General features: G+C 39.6%; 1 protein-coding gene across 3 annotated transcripts in view; it reads right to left on the bottom strand.

Moving 5' to 3' along the window:
- NELL1 (neural EGFL like 1) overlaps nt 1-21,867 on the bottom strand; it is a 911,833-nt gene that overhangs the window by 357,983 nt on the left and 531,983 nt on the right. The window lies entirely within an intron of this gene.

Genomic DNA, 21,867 nt, shown 5'->3' with positions numbered 1-21,867 from the left:
CCTAGGAAACATTTGACAGTGTCTGAGGATGTTTTTGGGTGTCATGCTTTGAGAAAAGAGATGCTACTGGAATGTAGTGGTGGAGGGCAGGGATGCTGCTAAGCATCTTACAATGCACAGGACAGCCCACGACAACGAAGAATTAACCAGTCTGATATGTCAACAGCCCCAAGGTTGGGAATTGGGTATGGAGGCTCTGATTACCTGGGTCCAGATCGTGAAGTAAACCACCTGTCACATCCTCTCAATGTTCTTCTCCAACAGAACAAAGAGGGTATAACTAAAGAGGAAGGCCCAGCTAATACAGCCTGGCAGAGGAGCATTAACCCACAAGTATTTTCACAAGGTTCAGAATTTAACCACTGGGCTGATGCCTAATGTGTAGTAACATGGTTATATATATTCAAATAGCCATGGCATCCTTAATCCACAAGACATAGGGGAAAATACATCTAACACTACGAAATGGACTGAAAGATTCCAAGTTAGAAATCAAGATTTCACAGATAACTAGACTCTCCCCTCATCATCAGGACATTTTAATACTCATGTAAATGACTCCTCTGCAAATAAATAATGTGAGAAAGTTTATGCCCTTTATTCCCTTTAACATATACTAGTATAACTTCTTAAAAATCTTAAGAAGAAAAATCAAGTAGGGTTATTTAAGTCAGAACAGGTTATAAAACAAGAGTTGAAATCTCAGCTATAAATCTCAAAGAAATCAACACTAATTGAACAAAACCAAAAATTCAATATAGTTTGTTAAGCAAACTGTTAGATCAATGTACCAATAAACTGAAATATCATCTATCTTCATTAATTTTTTAAAATAAATTTATTTATTTATTTTATTTTTGGCTGCATTGGGTCTTTGTTGCTGCACGTGGGCTTTCTCTAGTTGTGGCGAGAGGGGGCTACTCTTCGTTGCGGTGCACGGGCTTCTCATTGTGGTGGTTTCTCTTGTTGCGGAGCACAGGCTCTAGGCACACAGGCTTCAGTAGTTGTGGCTTGCGGGCTCTAGAGGGCAGGCTCAGTAGTTGTGGTATACGGGCTTAGTTGCTCTGCAGCATGTGGGATCTTCCCGGACCAGGGCTCGAACCCATGTCCCCTGCATTGGCAGGCGGATTCTTAACCACTGAGCCACCAGGGAAGTCCCTTCATTAATTTTTATTTTAAATTTCCTAACAGGGACCAGTAATGAGAAGGGTTAAATTCTACAAAGTAGAGCTGTTTCAGTCACCCACATGCAATAATGTCAAGTATACAAATGCACATGGCTCTTAATTTAACACCTTGGGTTTTTCAAAGAAAATTTTTCTTTACACCTTAAAACCAGTGCAAACTCCAAAACAGAAATGCACACAGGTTAGCAAGCAGTGTGAAGGGAGAAGATTCATGAACACACACTTCTAGTCTGTCCTCAGATCATCTCCAGGATAGTCCAGAAAGAGTATAACCCTATGAATGTCCAATCACATTTACAGACCTAGCAAGCACCTAATATGTACAGGTGCAATACCAGATGATATTAGGGACACAAAGAAGTCTAAGTATATAGGCTTTGACCCCAAGAGTTTTCAATCTCCTTATTTAAATCCATTTACGAAGTAATTATTAGAGTCTGTATTGGGAACACAAATGAGTAGATATGGTCTCTGCTCATATGAACATTTTAATGGAGGCCACCAGACAGCAATACGTAACCAACCAGAACACGTGGGAGAAGTGATAAGAGTTATAAGTAGGTGACCTCATATTTTATCATATAAAAGCAGAACATATTTTACAGTGAAAGGGGGTTCTGCTAATAATTACACTGGAATAACAGGCATAACTCAGAATGACCTAGGCAAACTGGCATGTGTGCTCATGCTTGATAAGAGAAATAAAGATCAACTGGAACAAAAGTTCGTTGGAGGGAAGAAATGACTTCTAATAGGGAGAAAAGTCTTCTTGAAAGACATAGTATTTGAACTAGTCTTGTAAAAATGGTCATGGTTTTCTCAGCCAGAAATGCCCAGGAAGGGCACTCCAGGCAAAAGAACAGTATGGAGGGCTTCCCTGGTGATGCAGTGGTTGAGAATCCGCCTGCTGATGCAGGGGACATGGGTTCGTGCCCTGGTCGGGGAAGATCCCACACGCCGCGGAGTGGCTGGGCCCGTGAGCCACGGCCACTGAGCCTGCGCGCAACGGGAGAGGCCACAACAGTGAGAGGCCTGCGTACCACAAAAAAAAAAAAAAAAAAAAGAACAGTATGGAGAAAGGTATGGTTCTATGCAACATTCCAGAAGTCTGGTCCATCGTTGCCCATCTGGTGTCCCCCACCTCACCGCCCCTGCCACCAGCTTTATAAAGTTATAACTGACAAATAAAATTGAAAGATACTTAAAACATACAAAGTGATAATTTGATATACATATACATTCTTAAAGGATTCCCCCATCAGGTGAATTAACACATCTATCCTACCTTGTATTATCTCCCAATATTCTTGATGCAAAGCCCCTTCTCTAATGAGGTGGCCCCATCACTGACTTGCAAGTGCATGAGCTGACTCCTACCTCTCTAGTTTGTCATGATGTTTCCCTGACTCAAAACACTCTCCCAGTATAGTTGAGTATCTGTGTCCCTGCCTGGCTTCAAAGACCACTTCATATGAACACTTTTTGCCATGCAGGCTTCCACTCCTGCTCTCTATAACACATGAACTTTAACCCTCTTGGAACTTTTAATAAATTTAATATTTTATCTCTTTGGAGGCAATCAAATCACAATATATGGTGATGAGGTTTGTGAATTTTATCATGAATGCCTTATTAAGTAGTTAACTTTGAGGAAAGGTATCATAGCCCATTTTCTACAACCCTAACTTTACTTTCTCTACTTCACATAGTAGTATTGAGCCTCGAGTGCCAAGCATTGGGATAAATATTGTACATATATGATGTCGTTTAATTCTCCCAAGTCACGTGAAATATGTTTGCTCATTTTACAATGAAGGAACTGAGACAAAAACACATTATTAAATTTAAATATTATTAAATAACCTAACATCACAAAACTAATAAGTGGAGGAGTTTGGACTTGTGACTCCAGACACTGAGAATGATCACATCACTGAGTACTTGGAAGTAACCTGGACATGGCTGAAGCTAAACCAAGTCACACAGAAGTGATCCCCTAATGCCAAGAATAAAGGCTATCTTTTTCTATACTGGTCCCAAATACCCACTGAAGATCCAGCCTATTCCCAAACGACAAAGGTTCCAAAACTTTCACATCTTATCTTTAGTCACAACCGAGTTTTCAAAGGAACCAGTACCCTCAAAACTATGTTTGACAGAGATTGCCATAGAAGAAATGGTCTCCTTCTAAAAATCTCAAATCCCCTTCCAGCTGCTGGAGATACTGCAGGTGTGAGACAAGCTCTTGTGAGAGGTAGTAGGATATAGAGGCAAGAGACTCTAGAACCACACAGCCCGGGTTAGATGGTCCTGGACATGCCACTCACCAGCTACGTGCACTGGAGTGACTCAGACAATCTGTGTCTTCTTAATTTCCACATGTAAAATGTGGATAATAATACAACCTATGGGGGGGGAGATGAATTGGGAGATTGGAATTGATATATATACGCTATTGATACTATGTATAAAACAGATAACGAATGAGAACCTACAGTATAGCACAGGGAACTCTACTCAGTACTCAGTGCTGACCTAAATGGGAAGGAAATTCAGAGAAGAGGGGATATATGTATACGTATAGCTGATTCACTTTGCTGTATAGTAGAAACTAACACAACATTGTAAAGCAACTATATGCCAATAAAATTCTTTTTAATGGTTAAAATGGTAAAAAATAATAATAAGAAGAAGAATACAACCTATCTCCTGGGGTTTTTATGAGGACTCAATTAGCTAATATAGATACAATACTTATTACAGCTAATTGCAACTAGTAAGTGCTCCATAAGTGTAAGCTATTTTATTATCATTGTTCTTATTACTACTACTCTTCCCACTACTACTACAATTATTTGTGAGCAGACTCAGTTGTTGAATGGCGGTTAAAACTGGTTAAGAAAACTTTCTTTTTCCTTTTCAGGCAGAAAGGCTGTGAACAGATAGGCCTTTGAAGACACAAATTAGAATATTTCTTTGAAGATTCAAAGAAATATTTGCTTAGATTCAATTATGGTCCCTGGGAAACAAGATTATAGATTGGGAAGGTGAAGGATTTATGTTTAGGATCGCTGATATATAACCAGAGTTTGATTATGGTAAATTTGGAGTATTAAACCTCTCAGGACAAAGAAATAACAATTTTGGCAGCAAGCTCTCTACTAATGATAATTATTGTTATGCTGGCTAATATTTATTGGTACTCATTAAGCACTGTCATTATCACACGGTTCCTCTCTCCTTCCTCTTTTCCCTTCTATGGGATGGCTCAAAAGGGTTCTAATCCACCTCTCTAACACTGTAATCAGTAGCCATTATCAATTAACACACTGTTTTCCTTAGAGAGCTAATCAGGATCCAAACAAGCTACTGAAACAGTCACTTCAGCTGTGGCTGCAAATGTCCACATTTGGGGTCTGGCTGGCTACAGTTTCACTTTGTTCAAAATAATCTAGTTTGAATTTTACAAAAAATTGTTACAGTAACGTCACTGGGACAAGCCAAGCAGGTTTTATTAATCATATTTTATAGACGAAATTGCAGTTTGGAGCATGTAAGAGGTTTTTCCTATAAGTACATAGATAGCAAGGTGTATGTCTATAACTCGAACTCCCATCTCCTCATTTCTTCTCCTGCACTCCTTCTAAACTCCCACTTTATTATATGATTCAAAGGAGTATCTATAATGTTGGCCACAATGTAGGTAATTTCTTTTACCTTTAAAAAAATAATTACAGATTTATAGGAAGCTGTAGAAGTGGTACAAAATGTCCCTTATCTCCTTCACCCAGTTTCTCTCCATAGTGTGATCCTATATAGTGGTAGTGCCATATCCAAACCATAAAGCTGACAGTTGTGTGTCATTGTTAAGTAGTCTACCGACCTAATTCAGTTCACACCATGTTTTCAAACTGCGTTCATGTTGTGTGTATGTACATATGGCTGTATTTCTAAGTAATATTAACTTATGTATAAATCTGCATAACCATCACCACATTCATGCTATGACTTAGTGTTTGCACCTAGTCCACACTCCCCCCATCACCCCCAATCCCTGTCCCATCAGCTACTAATCTGTTTTCCATCTCTATAGTTGTCTTTAGAGACTGTTATACAAGTGGGGTTACACAGTAAGTAATCTTTGAGATTGACTTTTTTCAATAAGCTCAGTGCCCCTGAGTCACATCCAGACTGCTGTAGTTTCAATAGTTCATCCCTCTTTACTGCTGTGTAGTAACCCATTGTAAAGATGTATCACAGTTTATTCAACCATTCACACATTGAAGGGCATGTGAACTGTTTCCTGTATTTTACTACTCTGAACAAAATTGCTATGACATCTGTGCATAGGTTTTTGTGTGAACATATATTTTCATTACCCTGGGATAAATGTCCAAAAGTGTGATTACAGGGGCATCGGTTAAGTGCTTGTTTTGTTTTGTAAGAAAGTGCCAAATGATTTTCCAGAATGGTTGTACCATTTTACATTCCCACTAGCAATGCACGAGTGATCAAGTTTCTCTACATCATTGTCAGCATTTGGTATTTTCACTTTTAAAATTTTAGTCTTTCATGTGTGTGTTTTATGATACTGCATTGAGCTCTTAATTTGCATTTTGCTAATAGATAATGATGTTGAATGTCTTTCCACATGCTCATTTGCCATCTATTTTTCTTTGGTGAAATGCCTTTTGCTCATTTTACAGTTGGATGTTTTTTTTACTGTTGAGTTTAGAGAATTCTCCATATACTCTAGATGTAAGGCCTTCGTTGGATATGTGATTTGCAAATATTTTCTCAGTCTCCAGCTTGTATTTTCATCCTTTTAGCAGCCTTTCACAATGCAAAATATATTACTTGTTTTTTTATTTTTTTATTTTTATTTTTGCGGTATGCGGGCCTCTCACTGTTGTGGCCTCTCCCGTTGCGGAGCACAGGCTCCGGACGCGCAGGCTCAGCGGCCATGGCTCACGGGCCCAGCCGCTCCGCGGCATATGGGATCCTCCCAGACCGGGGCACGAACCCGCATCCCCTGCATCGGCAGGCGGACTCCCAACCACTTGCGCCACCAGGGAGGCCCAAAATATATTACTTTTGATGAAATTCAATTGACCTATTTTTCATTTTATGGATAGTGCATTTAATGTTACATATAAGAACTCTTTCTCTAACCCTAGGTCTTAAAGATTTTCTCATATTTTTCCTAACACTTGTGTAGTTTTACCTCTTAGATAAGTTCATGACCCATTTTGACTTAACTTTTGTATATGGTAAGAAGTTTAGGTTTTTGCCTATGCATGTCATTTGTTGAAAAGGCTACTTTTCCTCCATTGAATTGCTTTTGTACTTTTGTCAAAAACCAATTGGGAGCTTCCACAGGGAGAGACCAGCTGAGGGAGCACCCCTGTTGCTCAGATGATGATGTCTGCTTAGCACAGAGGAGAGTCTGGTACCGAGAGTATTGGTAGAGAGGTTAATACCAGACACCTCTGTGAGACCTGGGGGGCAGCCCTGGGATCAGTAACCAGGAGTCGCGGCTCCTGGAAGGCTGCCTGGATCTGGTGAGTGGAGGCCTAGGAGCGAAGCTGCAGCAATAGGAGTAGTTCCAGTGACAGCAGAGAATGTCAGCACAGCTCCCCGTTGCTTGGTTCCCCCCTGAGGACAAGTTTATAACCATCAGGATATTCCTGAAATAATACATCAAATATGATACCAAGAGAAGAATAACAATAACTGTTGTAATCAAAAGTAAACACAGTGGGCGACCTTCAAGATGGCAGAGAAATGACATGGAGATCACCTTCTTCCCCACAAATACATCAAAAGTATGTCTACATGTGGAACAACTACTACAGAACACCTACTGAATGCTGGCAGAAGACCTCAGACTTCCCCAAAGGCAAGAAACTCCCTACATACCTGGCTGCGTGGCTGACAGGGTCTTAGTTCTCTGGCCTAGTGTCAGGCCTGAGCCTCTGAGATGGGAGAGCTGAGTTCAGGACATTGGACCACCAGAGACCTCCCAGCTCCACGTAATATCAATCGGCGACAGCTCTCCCAGAGATCTCCGTCTCAACGCTAAGACCCAGCTCCACTCAACAACCAGCAAGCTCCAGTGCTGGACACCCCATGCCAAATAACTAGCAAGATGGAACATAACCCCACCCATTAGCAGAGAGGCTGCCTAAAATCATACTAAGTTCACAGACACCCCAAGACACACCATCAGATGCAGCCCTGCCCACCAGAAAGACAAGATCCATCCTCATCCACCAGAACACAGGCACCAATCCCCTCCACCAGGAAGCCTACACAACCCACTGAACCAACCTTACCCACTGGAGCAGACACCAAAAAAAACAGGAACTATGAACCTGCAGCCTGCAAAAAGGAGACCCCAAACATAGTAAGTTAAGCAAAATGAGAAGACAGAGAAATATGCAGCAGGTGAAGGAGCAAGGTAAATCCATCTTGTTTAATGTGTCATTTAAAGCTTGTATTTCCTTATTTATTTGCATTTTGGTTGACCTGTCCATTGGTAAAAGTGGGCTGTTAAAGTCCCCTACTATTATTGTGTTACCCTTTTAATCCAGATTTAATTAAAACTGGATTAAATCCAGAAAGCTGGAGTAGCAATTCTCAAATCAGACAAAATAGATTTTAAAATAAAGACTATTACAAGAGACAAAGAAGGACTCTACATAATGATCAAGGGATCAATCCAAGAAGAAGATATAACAATTGTAAAAATTTATGCACCCAACATAGGAGCACCTCAATACATAAGGCAAATGCTAACAGCCATAAAAGGGGTAATAGAAAGTCTCTTAAAGATGCTACCAGAACACTACTAGAGCTAATCAATGAATTTGGAAAAGTAGCAGGATACAAAACTAATGAACAGAAATCTCTTGTGTTCCTATACACTAATGATGAAAAATCGGAAAGAGAAATTAAGGAAACACTCCCATTTACCAATTCAACAAAAAGAAAAAAATATCTAGTAATAAACCTACCTAAGAAGACAAAAGACCTGTATGCAGAAAACTATAAGACACTAATGAAAGAAATTAAAGATGATACAAACAGATGGAAAGATATACCATGTTCTTGGATTGGAAGAATCAATATTGTGAAAATTACTATACTAACCAAAGCAATCTACAGATTCAATGCAATCCCTATCACACTACCAACGGCATTTTTTACAGAACTAGAACAAAAACTTTCACCATTTATATGGAAACAAAAAAGACCCCGAATAGCCAAAGCAATCTTGAGAATGAAAAAAGGAGATGGAGGAATCAGGCTCCCTGACTTCAGACTATACCACAAAGCTACAGTCATCAAGACAGTATGGCACTGGCACAAAAACAGAAATGTAGACCAATGGAACAGGAGAGAAAGCCCAGAGATGAACCCACACACATATGGTCACCTTATCTTTGATAAAGGAGGCAAGAATATACAATGGAGAAAAGACAGCCTCTTCAATAAATGGTGCTGGGAAAACTGGACAGCTACATGTAAAAGAATGAAATTAGAACACTCCCTAGCACCATACACAAAAATAAACTCAAAATGGATTAAAGACCTAAATGTAAGGCCAGACACTATAAAACTCTTAGAGGAAAACATAGGCAGAACACTCTATGACATAAATCACAGCAAGATCCTTTTTGACACACCTCCTAGAGAAATGGAAATTAAAAAAATAAACAAATGGGACTTAATGAAACTTAAAAGCTTCTGCACAGCAAAGGAAACCATAAACAAGACCAAAAGACAACCCTCAGAATGGGAGAAAATATTTGCAAATGAACCAACTGACAAAGGATTAATCTCCAAAATATACAAAGCAGCTCATGTAGCTCAATATTAAAAAAACAAACAACCCAATCCAAAAATGGGCACAAGATTGAAACAGACATTTCTCCAAAGAATATATCAGAGAGCCAACAAACACAAGAGAGGATGCTCAACATCACTAATCATTAGAGAAATGCAAATCAAAATGACAATGAGGTATCATCTCACACCAGTCAGAGTGGCCATCATCAAAAAATCTACAAACAATAAACGCTGGAGAGGGTGTGGAGAAAAGGGAACCCTCTTGCACTGTTGGTGGGAATGTAAATTGATACAACCACTATGGAGAACAGTATGGAGGTTCCTTAAAAAACTACAAATAGAAATACCACACAATCCAGCAATCCCACTACTGGGCATATACCCTGAGAAAACCATAATTCAAAAAGAGTCATGTACCACAATGTTCATTGCAGCTCTATTTACAATAGCCAGGACATGGAAGCAACCTAAGTGTCCATCGACAGATGAATGGATAAAGAAGACGTTGCACATATATATAATGGAATACTACTCAGCCATAAAAAGAAATGAAATTGAGTTATTTGTAATGAGGTGGATGGACCTAGAGTCTGTCATACAGAGTGAAGTCAGAAAGAGAAAAACAAATACCGTATGCTAACACATATATATGGAATCTAAAACAAACAAAAAATGGTTCTGAAGAACCTAGGGGCAGGACAGGAATAAAGATGCAGACCTACTAGAGAATGGACTTGAGGATATGGGGAGGGGGAAGGGTAAGCTGGGACGAAGTGAGAGAGTGGCATGGACATATATACACTACCAAATGTAAAACAGATAGCTAGTGGAAAGCAGCTGCATAGCACAGGGAGATCAGCTCAGTGCTTTGTGACCACCTAGAGGGGTGGGATAGGGAAGGTGGGAGGGAGACGCAGAGGGAGGTGATATGGTCATATATGTATACGTATACCTGATTCACTTTGTTATACAGCAGAAACTAACACAACAATGTAAAGCAATTATACTCCAATAAAGATATTAAAAAAAAAGTAAACACAGTAAGTAAAATAAAGTAGCACGGTGCTCATCCTTTTTGTTTGTAAAGTGACATATTCTTAAAGGAACCTAACTGCTACAGGTAGAGATGATCATTTTTTTATTATAATAAATATGTGACTTACAAAAAAAACAATTGGTTGTATTTGTGTTCTGTTTCTGGGTTCTCTACTGTGTTCCACTGATCTGTGTATATACTCCTCTGCCAATTCTATACTGCCTTGATTATTCTAAGTTAAAGAAAGCCTCTATATCAGATAGAGTGACTCCCTCCACTTTGTTCTTTTCCAATATTGTTTTAGTTATTCTAGTTCTTCTTCCTTTCTATATAAAGTTTAGATAAAGCTTGTCCATTTCTATAAAAAATCTTGTTTGGATTTTCATAGGAACTTATAGATCAATTTGTGGAGAACTGCCATCTTCACTATATTGAATCTTCTGATCTATGAACACAGCATGTTTCCCTATTTAGTTATTCTTTGACTTCTTCCATCAGTGTTTTGTAATTTTCAGCACACAGATCCTGTAAATGTTTTATTAGATTTACAACTAGGGATTTCACTTTATTTGGAGTTATTGTATATGATGTTACATTTTTAATTTTGGTTTCTATTTATCAGTTGCTAGTATACAGGAAAACGATTATGTGTGTTGATCTTGTACAGCTTTTGACTCTTCTGAACTTACTTCTTAGTTATACAATTTTTTCTGTAGATTCGTCAGGATTGTCTACATAGACAATCATGTCATCTGTAAATAGGAATAGCTTTACTTCTTCCTTTCTGATCTGTATGCATTTTATTTCCTTGAGTTGCCACCTTATTCTGTTGGCTAAGACTTCTGGTGCTATGGCACACAGGAATGAGAGCAGACCATCATTTGCCACCAATCTTAGGAAGGAAGCACTCCATCTTTCACCATAAAGTGTAAAGTTAGCTCCATCTCATACGGCCTTGTCAGTGCTGGGTGGAGGTGGAGGTCTTGCTGGGCCCCACTGGCAATGAAGTTGGGAGAGTTGTACCACCCATCAGCCTTGCCTTGCACTGCCTTGTTCAGTCTGCGTGCTGCTGGGCTGGAGTAGAGGCCCAGCTCCATGTTGGGCCCCACTGACATTCCCACAGAGAGGGAATCAGAGCACTGGCTGCTTCTACCAAGCAGATTTTCTACAAACATATGGCTCAAGGAGGGTAGGTATTTTCAAAAAGGTTTTGGCTCTGTTGGAGCCCCTTCTCTAATTCTTTCCCTAGGAGCAGTAGAACTGGCTCTCCTTGGAGCGTTTGTCTTCTGTGCCTGTCTGTGGATTTAGGTTGCAGGCTTCTTCAACTCCCCATCCGGGAGACACCAGAGGCAAAAAAGAAAACGGAGAACTCACTTCTTGTTGTTCCTCACCTCCCAGAGTTGCTAGGTAGTCCACCTTCTTTCCACCTTTCAGAGTCTTGCTGGATATTTTTTGTGTTATATCCAAGGGATTTTTAGTTGTTAACGACCCGGAAGGAATGGGGATTGTCTACCTTGGCCAGAACCAAAAGTCTTCAGTGTGTTTAATTTTTAAGAAAGTAGTCACTTTCCCTCTCTGGTTTTTCAAACAGAGAAATCCCTAATAATTGGGATTTTTCATAAACATACTATGAGCACATTTATTTGTTTAGCATATTTATTGAGCACATACTACGATGTAGATGCTGCTCTAAATGTGTTGCAGCATTCATATGAATTAAATATTATCATCCATATTTTCTAAATGAAGAAATGGGAACAGAGAGGTTTTAAGTGGTCCAAGGTTATAGGATGGTAGACTCAAACCAAGGCAGTTACTGTCAAACCGTGGCAGAATAATTAGCATCATGTAGTTATTAGTCATTCTTGAAATGTCTTTCTCCCTTAATCCCTTATCATCAAGCCACCATCAAGTCTCATTGATTTTTCTTTCTAAATATCTTTCAGATTCATTCTTTTATCTCCATTTCCCTTTCTACCACCCTCATCCAAGCTACCATCATCTTACCCACATCTAAGCTGCTGTCACTTGACCTCCTGCTATAGATCCTCAGTGGACCCTCACATTCACTATTGCCCATCTTCAATTCATCCTTCATACTGCACTTAGAATAATCTCTTAGGCATTCAAATGTGATCATCTTCCTGTCTTTTCTAAAACTTCAGTTATTTTTCACTGGTCTTAAAATGTGGACAAACACTTCTCTTACAACCTCCTTGGCCCATCATGGTCTGGCCTCTACCTAACTGCCTCAGTTCATTTTCATATTTGCCTGCTCTGTTCCAACCACACTTTATTTCCTGCCTCAAAGGGCTTTGTTCCCTTGGGTCACAGGCACTTTCACATGCTCTTCCCTCTTAGTTCCCTTAACACTTGCTTATCCTTGGTATCCAACTCAGTTCTCACCTCCTCAGAGAAAAGAATCGCTGATTTCCCTGACCAGGAAGTTTCCCCTGTAATATATTCATATAACCCCAGCACCTCTCCTTCAAAGAGCTAATCACAGTTATCGTTTTATGTTTATTAGTGTATTAGTGGTTTACTAACATCTGTCTTCTTTACTAGAGCACAAAGGAAGACAGAAAATATATTTCTTTATCCCCAGCCTCTAGCAGAGCTTCTGAAACCTAGTAATTGTCTAGTAAAAGTACCTATTTATATAAGAAAGAAAGGGAGGGAGGGAGGGAATAAGGAAGGACAGAAAGAAAAGAGTATTATTGTCTTTGGCATCAAAAATTGTAGATAGCTCAAGGAGAATTAAGATAAGGGAAAGGTAATTGAATCAGGCAGCTGGGGGAAACTTAGATGGGCAGAGCTTATAAATGAAATACAACCAGGTAATAATGTGTTGATATATTTATTTATCACAGTGACTGTGCGAAAAGAAGAAAGGCATGCAGTTTCAGGAGCTCTCTCTGAGGCAGGCCATTTCTTTCATAAAGAATAGCTGAAGACACAACCCCTGGACTCTGAGAAAATAATTGCAAATCATGCGTCTGATAAGTGACTTGAATTGAGAATATATAAAGAAACTTTACAACTTAGCAGGAAAAGATAACCCAATTAGAAAATGGGGAAAATACTTAGACATTTCTCTAAGGCATGTACCTAAATGTCTAATAAACACATGAAAAGATGCTCAACATCTTTAGTCATGAGGGAGACCCAAAGCAAAACCACAGCGAGATACCACTTCACACCCACTAGAATGCCATAATCAAAAAGACAATAAAAATTATTTACAAGAATGTGAAGAAACTGGATGCCTTGTACATTCTAGTAGGAATGTAAAATATTTGGAAATTACTTTGACAGTTCCACAAACTGTTAAACATAGGGTCACCGCATGTTCCAGCAATTATGCTCCTATGTATACACCAGTTAGAAATTAAAACATGTCCACACAAAGACTCGCACAGGAATGTTCATACTAGCATCATTCATAATAGCCAAAGGTGGAAACAACCCATATAGCCATCAACAGACGATTGCATAAAGAAAATGTGGTATACCCTTGTAATGGAATATTTTTCAGTAATAACAAAGAGTAAAGCACTGCTCATACTACAACATGTATCATGGATAAACCTCAAAAACATTTTGCTAAGTGCAAGAAGTCAATCACAAAAGACCACCTATTGTATGATCCCATTTACATAAAATATCCAGATGGCAAATATATAGATACACAAAGTAGATAAGTGGTTACCTAGGGCTAAGTTCGAGGGAATGGGTACAAGTTTTCTCCTCGGGGTGATAAAAATGTCCTAAAATTAGAGTATTATAATGTTTGTGCAACTCTGAAAATATACTTAAAGCCACTGAACTGTACATTTTAAGGAGGTGAACTTTATGCTATGTAAATTATATCTCAATAAAGCTGTTAAAAATTACTATGGATAAAGTTCTGAAATAAGCTGGCACATTTATCTCTGCGGCCATGTCTTAAGATGAGGATGTAAAGACTCATCAGACATAATTCTTGCGTGAAATTGTTCTTCTGCAAATGAGGATCAGGAATGTTAGTTATTCTGCTAATATCCTAGGGATATGTCACATTTCCTTAATTAAAAAACAGCATTTATTTAATAGTAATATTTGGGGAAGGAGAGAGAAGTAATTAGATATAAAATGTATTCAGCCCCAGTTTCTTAAATGTGAAATCTGAAAATCTGTGCTTTAGGCTCAAGGACAAATGTTCAAACACAGTACTTGAATTCAAGAAACAATTTTCTAAGTCAAAATAAGTATAACTCTAAACCCTCTATTTGCCAAAATGGACAACTAAATCGCATTCCTTATTGAGCTCCATTCCACCCCACTTTGCCCTCAGCAGGATTCCATCACGGTTCTGGGGGTCTCAGAAAAAGCTGGTGGGAGGGCTGTCTGATTTTCACACTGGTTATTACTCTGGCCCATAAAAAGGAGGCTTGAAGCCCTGTTAGTCCCCTGCTAAACTCAGGTGCTGAGATCCTTGCCAAGAACGGGTACCCCGGTAGTGGGGACCTGAATTTGGGGGTGTACCATACATCCATTCTTTCCCCACTCTCAGGGACACCACTGAAGAATCTACAGGTTTCCACCTTCCCTCTTCTGGAGCTAAACTACTGTAGCTTAGACTACTTTTATCCTCCCAAATACCAAGCCTTATAATCCCAGCTCCTTCTGGGAGATTCAGTCTTTGATTTTTTCTTCTTTCTTTTTTTAAATGAGGTAATATTGGTTTATAACATTATATAAATTTCATGCATACGACAGTATATTTCTGTTTATGTATACACTACAGTATACGTACCACCAAAAATTTAGTTTCCCTCCCTCACCATAGAGTTGACCCCCTTTTCCCATTTTGCATCCCCCAACCTTCCCCTCTGGTGACCACTGCTCTGTTCTCTGCACCTACAGGTTTGTTTTTGTTTGGTTTGTTCAGTTATTTTGGTCTTTTAGTTTGTTTTTTTTATGTTCCACATGAGTGAAATCAGATGGCATTTGTCTTTCTCCATCTGACTGATTTCACTTAGCATAATGCCCTCAAGGTCCATCCGTGTTGTCATAAATGACAAGATTTCATCTTTCTATATGTTTATATATATACCACATCTTCTTTATCCATTCATCTATTGAACACTTAAGCTGTTTCCAGAAAATATGTACTAACTTCCCATTGGCAAAGATGCTTTGGGGTCTCTAGGACTGGAAGCCGTTCTCAACTCAAAGCCCTGAGTAGGGTTATGAGCAGAATAGATATGGTGGAAGGGTTGCAGAAGTAAAGACAAGAAGTGAAAGGCAACGAGCCAGTTCCCATCCTTTCTTGTGTGTACGTGTGATCTGTGTAAAATAATCTTTTATTTTTATTATTATTTTCTGTAATATATACCCTAATTCCTCCATAGCAGAGAAAAACAAAACACAAAGTAGTAACTCAATCAAGTGCTTTTCTGCTTGGATATATAGTACTATATATTAAATATGGCAGGTTATATATAATATATATTAATCATTTACATATGATATTTGTACATACGTAGAAAATCTATAAAAATGTATACTAAACTATTAACAGTGATTTACACTGAGAAGTTGAATAGAGGATAAATGGAAGGCACTTATACTATTTATTTTATTCACTTTGTACTTGTGAATTTTTTACAACCAATATGTATCTTTTATTACTAAAAAATAGAGGGTTTTTTGGTTTTGTTTTGTTTTAAAGAAGAAAGAAAATGGTTTTTGAGTATAATCAAGTGTGTATGGAAAAGACAAAACTTTGGAGGCTGACAGATCTGGGTGCAAATCTCAGCACTGGATACAAATCCCAGAAAGATTTGACAAGTTCTCTGTGCCCCAGTTTCTGTGTGTATAAAATGCAGACAATGATACCATGACTAAGAGTAGAAAACTGGGTTTAGTCTCTGCTTCCTCAGATCCAAACAGATTATACTACAGAAGGGATATTCAAGAAACTTTTATACCGTGAATGTTCATAGGAAGAAACTTTGTAAAACATCTGGTATCATTTGGGGAAAACAGTAGGTGCTCCAGAAATGGCAGAGGCCATCACCACCACCACCACCATCATCAACATCATCACTGTGTGGTGTTGGCCTGTGTTTTCCATGAACCCTTCCTCAATAATTCCGGGAAGATATTACTAGGAGCTTTGTTACTCTCCTTTATGTCCCCATGGCCCTGAGTCCAAATCCAGCTTTGTCACTTGCTCTCTGAGCCTCAGTGTTGTCACCAGAAATTGGAAGCAATAAGATCCATCACACAGAGCTGTTGGGAAGAGTAACTGAGCAAGTATGAAGATGTGTCTAGGGTGTGCCAGCCAAGTAATACGGATTCAGTAAATGTTAGTTTTGTTCCACATGGATAATTTAGCAATGCATCATTAAACTACGAAATTAATGAAGAGCTGAACTGTAGTTCAATGTTTCTTTTAAAACACTAGTCCAATAGAAATATCCAAAATGAGAATGAAAGAAAGATGTGAAACTGTTGTTTGACTGTGGTTTTATGTAATGGTCCCTTAAGCATCCCCAAAGTGACCCTTTTATCTCTCTACTGAGAAGAGGCTGGCTTGCTATTGTTTCAGTTCCACAACTACCCAGAGAAACTCTGAAGAAAACTGTCTAAATATGAAATGTGGCAAGAAAACTAATGTTGTGTTGATGTTTTTCTTTATCACAGAAGTTTACCTTCTCCTTCAGGGATTCTTGATATGAATGTACTGCTCTTTCTCTTTCTGAAGCAAGGTGATAGTGCAGAAAAACAAAGGAATCTGGGAGAAAGATTGGCCAAAGGGAAAAGTCTCTTTTCCTCCCCCTTTTTACCAGTGACTATGACTCTTTTTCTAGTGCTCTGCGGCTCAGGTGACTCATGAGGTTCCAAAGAAAAAGAAGATAGAATTAAAGGGAAACACAGAACCCTGAAAATGTGCTAGTCCTATTATCGTGCTTTCCAATATATCCCTTTGTTCCTTTTGAATTCCTCCTCCATACCCAACTGTAGTGGGTTTAATAGTGTTTGCCCCCAAAATTCATGTCCACTAGAACCCCAGAACGTGACCTTATTTTGAGACAGCGTCTTTGCATATGTATTAGGTTAAGGTGAGGCTATAATGGATTAAGGTGGACCCTAAGTCTAATGACTGGTGCCCGTATAAGAGGAGAAGACACAGCAGGAAGAAAGCCACGTGAAGCTGGAAGCAGAGACTGGACTCACACAGCCACAGTCAAGGAGCACCAGAGCCACTAGAAGACAGAAGAGGCAAGGAAGGGCTCTCCCCTTGAGCCTGTGGAGGGAGTGTGGCCCTGCTAGCTCCTTGATTTTGGATTCTGACCTCCCAAATTGTGAGAGTAAAATGTTCTGTGGTTTTAAATCACCCAGTGTGTGGCAGTTTGTTATGGCAGTGCTAGAAAACTAATCGACCAGCATTACGTACAATTGTTCACCTGATAAGGTTCTGAGAGGACCAAGTCCTGATGCCCTTCGTGTTTCCTAGAAAAGAGACACAGGAGGATCGAAAGAAAGGGGACTGAGGATACAAAGTCCATAGTGAAACCATGTGACAGCATTTGCAGGATAAGGGGAAGAGCAGGTATTTGAGAGACACGCATACTGAGTTTGAACCCCAGTCCCCATGTGAAGAAGCTCTAAGAAATCAGTAGTCACTTAAACCTTCAGAGGCTCAATGACCCCATCTTTAAAAAGAAACGACACCACCCACCTTGCTATGGAGTTGTATTAATAAAGATATAATTAGAAAGATTTGCACAGTTCTTAATACATAGTAGATGCTCAGTAATTGTTAGCTTTTTTTGTTTTGCTCAGTTGGGCTAGGATTCTGAAAATTAGAATACTTAAAAATATATGCCAGGCCATATATCCAGACAAAACTATAATTTGAAAAGATACATGCACCCCTATGTTCATAGCAGCACTATTAATAGCCAGAACATGGAAGAAACCTAAGTGTCCATTGACAGATGAATGGATAAAGAAGATATGGAACATACATATAATGGAATATAACTCAGCCATAAAAGAGAATGAAATAATGTCATATACAGCAACATGGATGGACCTAGAGATTATCAAACTAAGTGAAGTAAGTCAGACAGAGAAAGACAAATACCATATGACATCACTTACATGTGGAATCTAAAATATAACACAAATGAACCTATCTACGAAACAGAACGAGACTCACAGATACAGAGAACAGACTTGTAGTTGCCAAGGGGGAGAGAGGGTGGAGGAGGGATGGAATGGGAGTTTGGGATTAGCAGATGCAAACTACCGTATATAGAATGGATTAAAAAACAAGGTTCTACTGTATAGAACAGGGAACTACATTCAATATTCTGTGTGATAAACCATAATGGAAAAGAATGAAAAAGAATATGTTTACATCTGTATCACTTTGGTGTACAGCAAAAAGCAATACAACATTATAAATCAACTATACTTCAATAAAATGAATTTTAAATATATATACAGATACATATGCCAGGCCAACGAACAAAGGAAATGCCACCCTAAAAATATTAAAGTGTATATTTATTAAGCTTGAAAGAGGCTTACAATCTGTCTGTACTGCCTCAGCTCTCTGATGAGTATTCCTGGTAATCCGTATTAACAAGAAAATCCCTGGAGCATGAGAAGACACTAAGCTTTCTTAGCCTCATGGGTTGGAGGGTACACTCTCTTGGATGATAAAGAAGCAAACAAATTGAGCCTAAGTGTCAAAGCAATACCAGAACTCATACAGTGAATCATTACAGCAAGGTGATAGATCTAGAAAAATTGCCTTAGTGAACAACGGGATGGAAACACAAGGCAGAGGAAATAACCCCATTTACATATAGAATGTGCATGTTGTAGGCCAGGATTGCTTTCCAAAGGAAAATGAAGTTGCCCGATATGTTTCCCATGCCTGTCTCCCACCTCTGTGTAACTCCTGGTGTTTACAGGTAGTAACAAATATCATTTTCTCCTCTGGGTCTGTGGCAGATTTTCTAAAAATGGCCAAATCAATATCTCCCAACCCACATGCTATTCTGCAATATAACCTCACCCTTCCCTGGATCATGAGGCCCAATCTATTCCTCCCTTAGAAATGCATTTGTAATTAAGGGAATGTGGCAGAAACTATGTCACAAGATCCAAGGCTAAGGTCAGAAAGAGTCTGGCAGCTTCTGTAATGCTCATTCTCTGGATGCCCCATCCCAGGACATTACCTCTTAGAACCCAGCTGCCAACCTGTGGATGGCTGAAGACACATGGCCACACATGTATGTGTACAAGCTCCAGGTGATGGTCCCAGCTGAGCCCAGACATCAAGGAGTATCAACCCAGGCACCAGACACGTGAGGATAGGAGGCTTAGGAAGATGGCATTTCTCAGTTGTTTGAGTCTCCCCAGCCCTTAATTCTTCCCAGCTGAGGCCCAGATATCAAGGAGATACAAGCCATCCCTGCTGGGCCCTGTCTAGATTATCCACCCACAGAATTTATGAGCACAGTAAAATGGTTGTTTTTTTTTTTTTTTTTTTTTTTTTTTTTTTTGTGGTATGCGGGCCTCTCACTGTTGTGGCCTCCCCCGTTGCGGAGCACAGGCTCCGGACGCGCAGGCTCCGGACGCGCAGGCTCAGCGGCCATGGCTCACAGGCCCAGCCGCTCCGCGGCATATGGGATCCTCCCAGACCGGGGCACGAACCCGTATCCCCTGCATCGGCAGGCGGACTCTCAACCACTTGCGCCACCAGGGAGGCCCTAAAATGGTTGTTTTACACGACTAAGTTTGAGGTGGCCATCATACAGCAATAGATTACCAGGACAGTATCCCCGGCTCTGTGCCCAGGGCATGGTGTGACATAGCAGCTCAATGAGGTTGTTGAGGAGCTCAGTTGAAATGAAATGAAAGCACCTGGAAAGACTGTGTTTATTCCTTTGAGACAGCCTTCAATCTTCAGAATGAGGTATACTAAAGGGTAACTGATTATCTGCCAATAGTTTCACATCGTCTTCACTCTGCAGTGGTTTCGGTTATCACCTGACATAGATGGGCCCTAAAATGAACCCAAGGATGAGCAATTTTGCAGCAATCAAAATATACTTTCATCAACTACATGATCTCCCTAGAAACTTCAATGCATATGTTGATAGCACTGGTGAAACCTGTCACCAAATTCTGTTATCGGTTCCTCTGACTGATGCTATCTAGCAATGTATTAATAGGGGAGGAAATAGAAAATCATACCATCAGAGCCAAAGGTTTTTCTGGAGAATTTATAGGAGGTCAAAAGCACAGAAAAAGGTCAGAGGCAAGGTTTTGTCCTCTCAAAAGGTGGTAAAGTGAAGGGATTAGAAATCTGAGCTCTGGACACACACCATTTTCGGTTAAAGTCTCAGCTCTGCTACTCAATGACTGTGTAATTTTACACTTATGATGTGTTATCTCTCACACTGTTTCTCCTTTAGTCAAAAAGGCGGATAAAGATTAAATGAGATAATACATATGCAAAGTCATTCAAATATTTATCATGTACCTACTATGTGTTTGCACTGTGCTAACACAGAAAACCAAATAGTAAACAAAGAGAATTTCCCTGCCATGATGGAGATCACACTTTACTGGGGGAGACAACCAACAAATAAATATGTAAAGAAATATGTGACATAATTTTGGGTAGTGATAATTAATATGAGGAAAAATAAACCAGAGAGAAAAGATGGGAGTGACGAGAGTGCTAAATTAGACAGAAAGTTCTGGGAAGGTTTCTCTGATGCCATTTAAACAAAGACCTGGGTGAAATGAAGGAGGAAACCATATGGTTATTCTGGGGAACAGCATTCAAGGCTGAGATAAATCCAAGAGAAAGGCTTGAGTATGGAAAAAGAAGAACCGGGAGGCCAAGGTAGCAGGAGTGGAATGAGGAAAAGGGATGATGGTAGGAAATCAGGTCTTCCAGGTGGCCATGGGTCAAATCAGGTAGGTCCCTTGAAGTCATCAGGATAGCATTTTGAGTGTGGTGGGAAGCCACTGGTATATGAGTGGCTTAGCACAGTGCCTTGCATATTATAGCACAAGCTCAATGAGTGGTTGGTTGTCACGTGATTATGGATGAATATCAAGGTAGGACAGCAGAAACCCATTCCTTAGCAGTGGCACTAAACAATCCTTCACTCAAAGCAAGTGATGAGATCAGAGAGTGTCGGACCTGCTGGCTCCAAGTGGGGCTGATATTTCCAGCCACACAGGCAAGATACAGAAACAAAAAAAGAAAATGAAGCCTGCAGAAATGCCAGTCATTCTGCTCCCACACAGACTACATTACCCTGTTCTTCATGAAAATCCAAACTGGGGGGTAACAGCACTTTGTGCAGGAAAATGTTATCATTTCTCTGTGACTGAGTCACAATAAACTGTAAGCCTGTTGAGGCTATGACCAAGCTTTGTTTCTGTCCTTGACGTGAGGACCTAGTGCTTCATGGTCCAATATGGAAGCCACTAGCCACATGTGGCTACTGAGCCCTTAAAATATGGTTAATCTGTATTGAGATGTGCTCTAAGTATAAAATAGACACTGGCTTTCAAGACTTAGTCCCATAAGTAAGAATGTAAAATATCTCAATAATTTTTATATTTATTATGTAATGAAATAATGCTTTGGATACATGGAATTAAATGAAATTTTTTTTTTTTTTTTTTTTTTTTGTGGTACGCGGGCCTCTCACTGTTGTGGCCTCTCCCGTTGTGGAGCACAGGCTCCGGATGCTCAGGCCCAGC

Source organism: Mesoplodon densirostris, chromosome 7 (genome assembly GCF_025265405.1).
Source record: "Mesoplodon densirostris isolate mMesDen1 chromosome 7, mMesDen1 primary haplotype, whole genome shotgun sequence".
Classification (NCBI taxonomy): Eukaryota; Metazoa; Chordata; class Mammalia; order Artiodactyla; family Ziphiidae; genus Mesoplodon; species Mesoplodon densirostris.
Note: the sequence above shows the minus strand (reverse complement) of the source record. Positions and strands in the feature narration are given on the sequence as shown.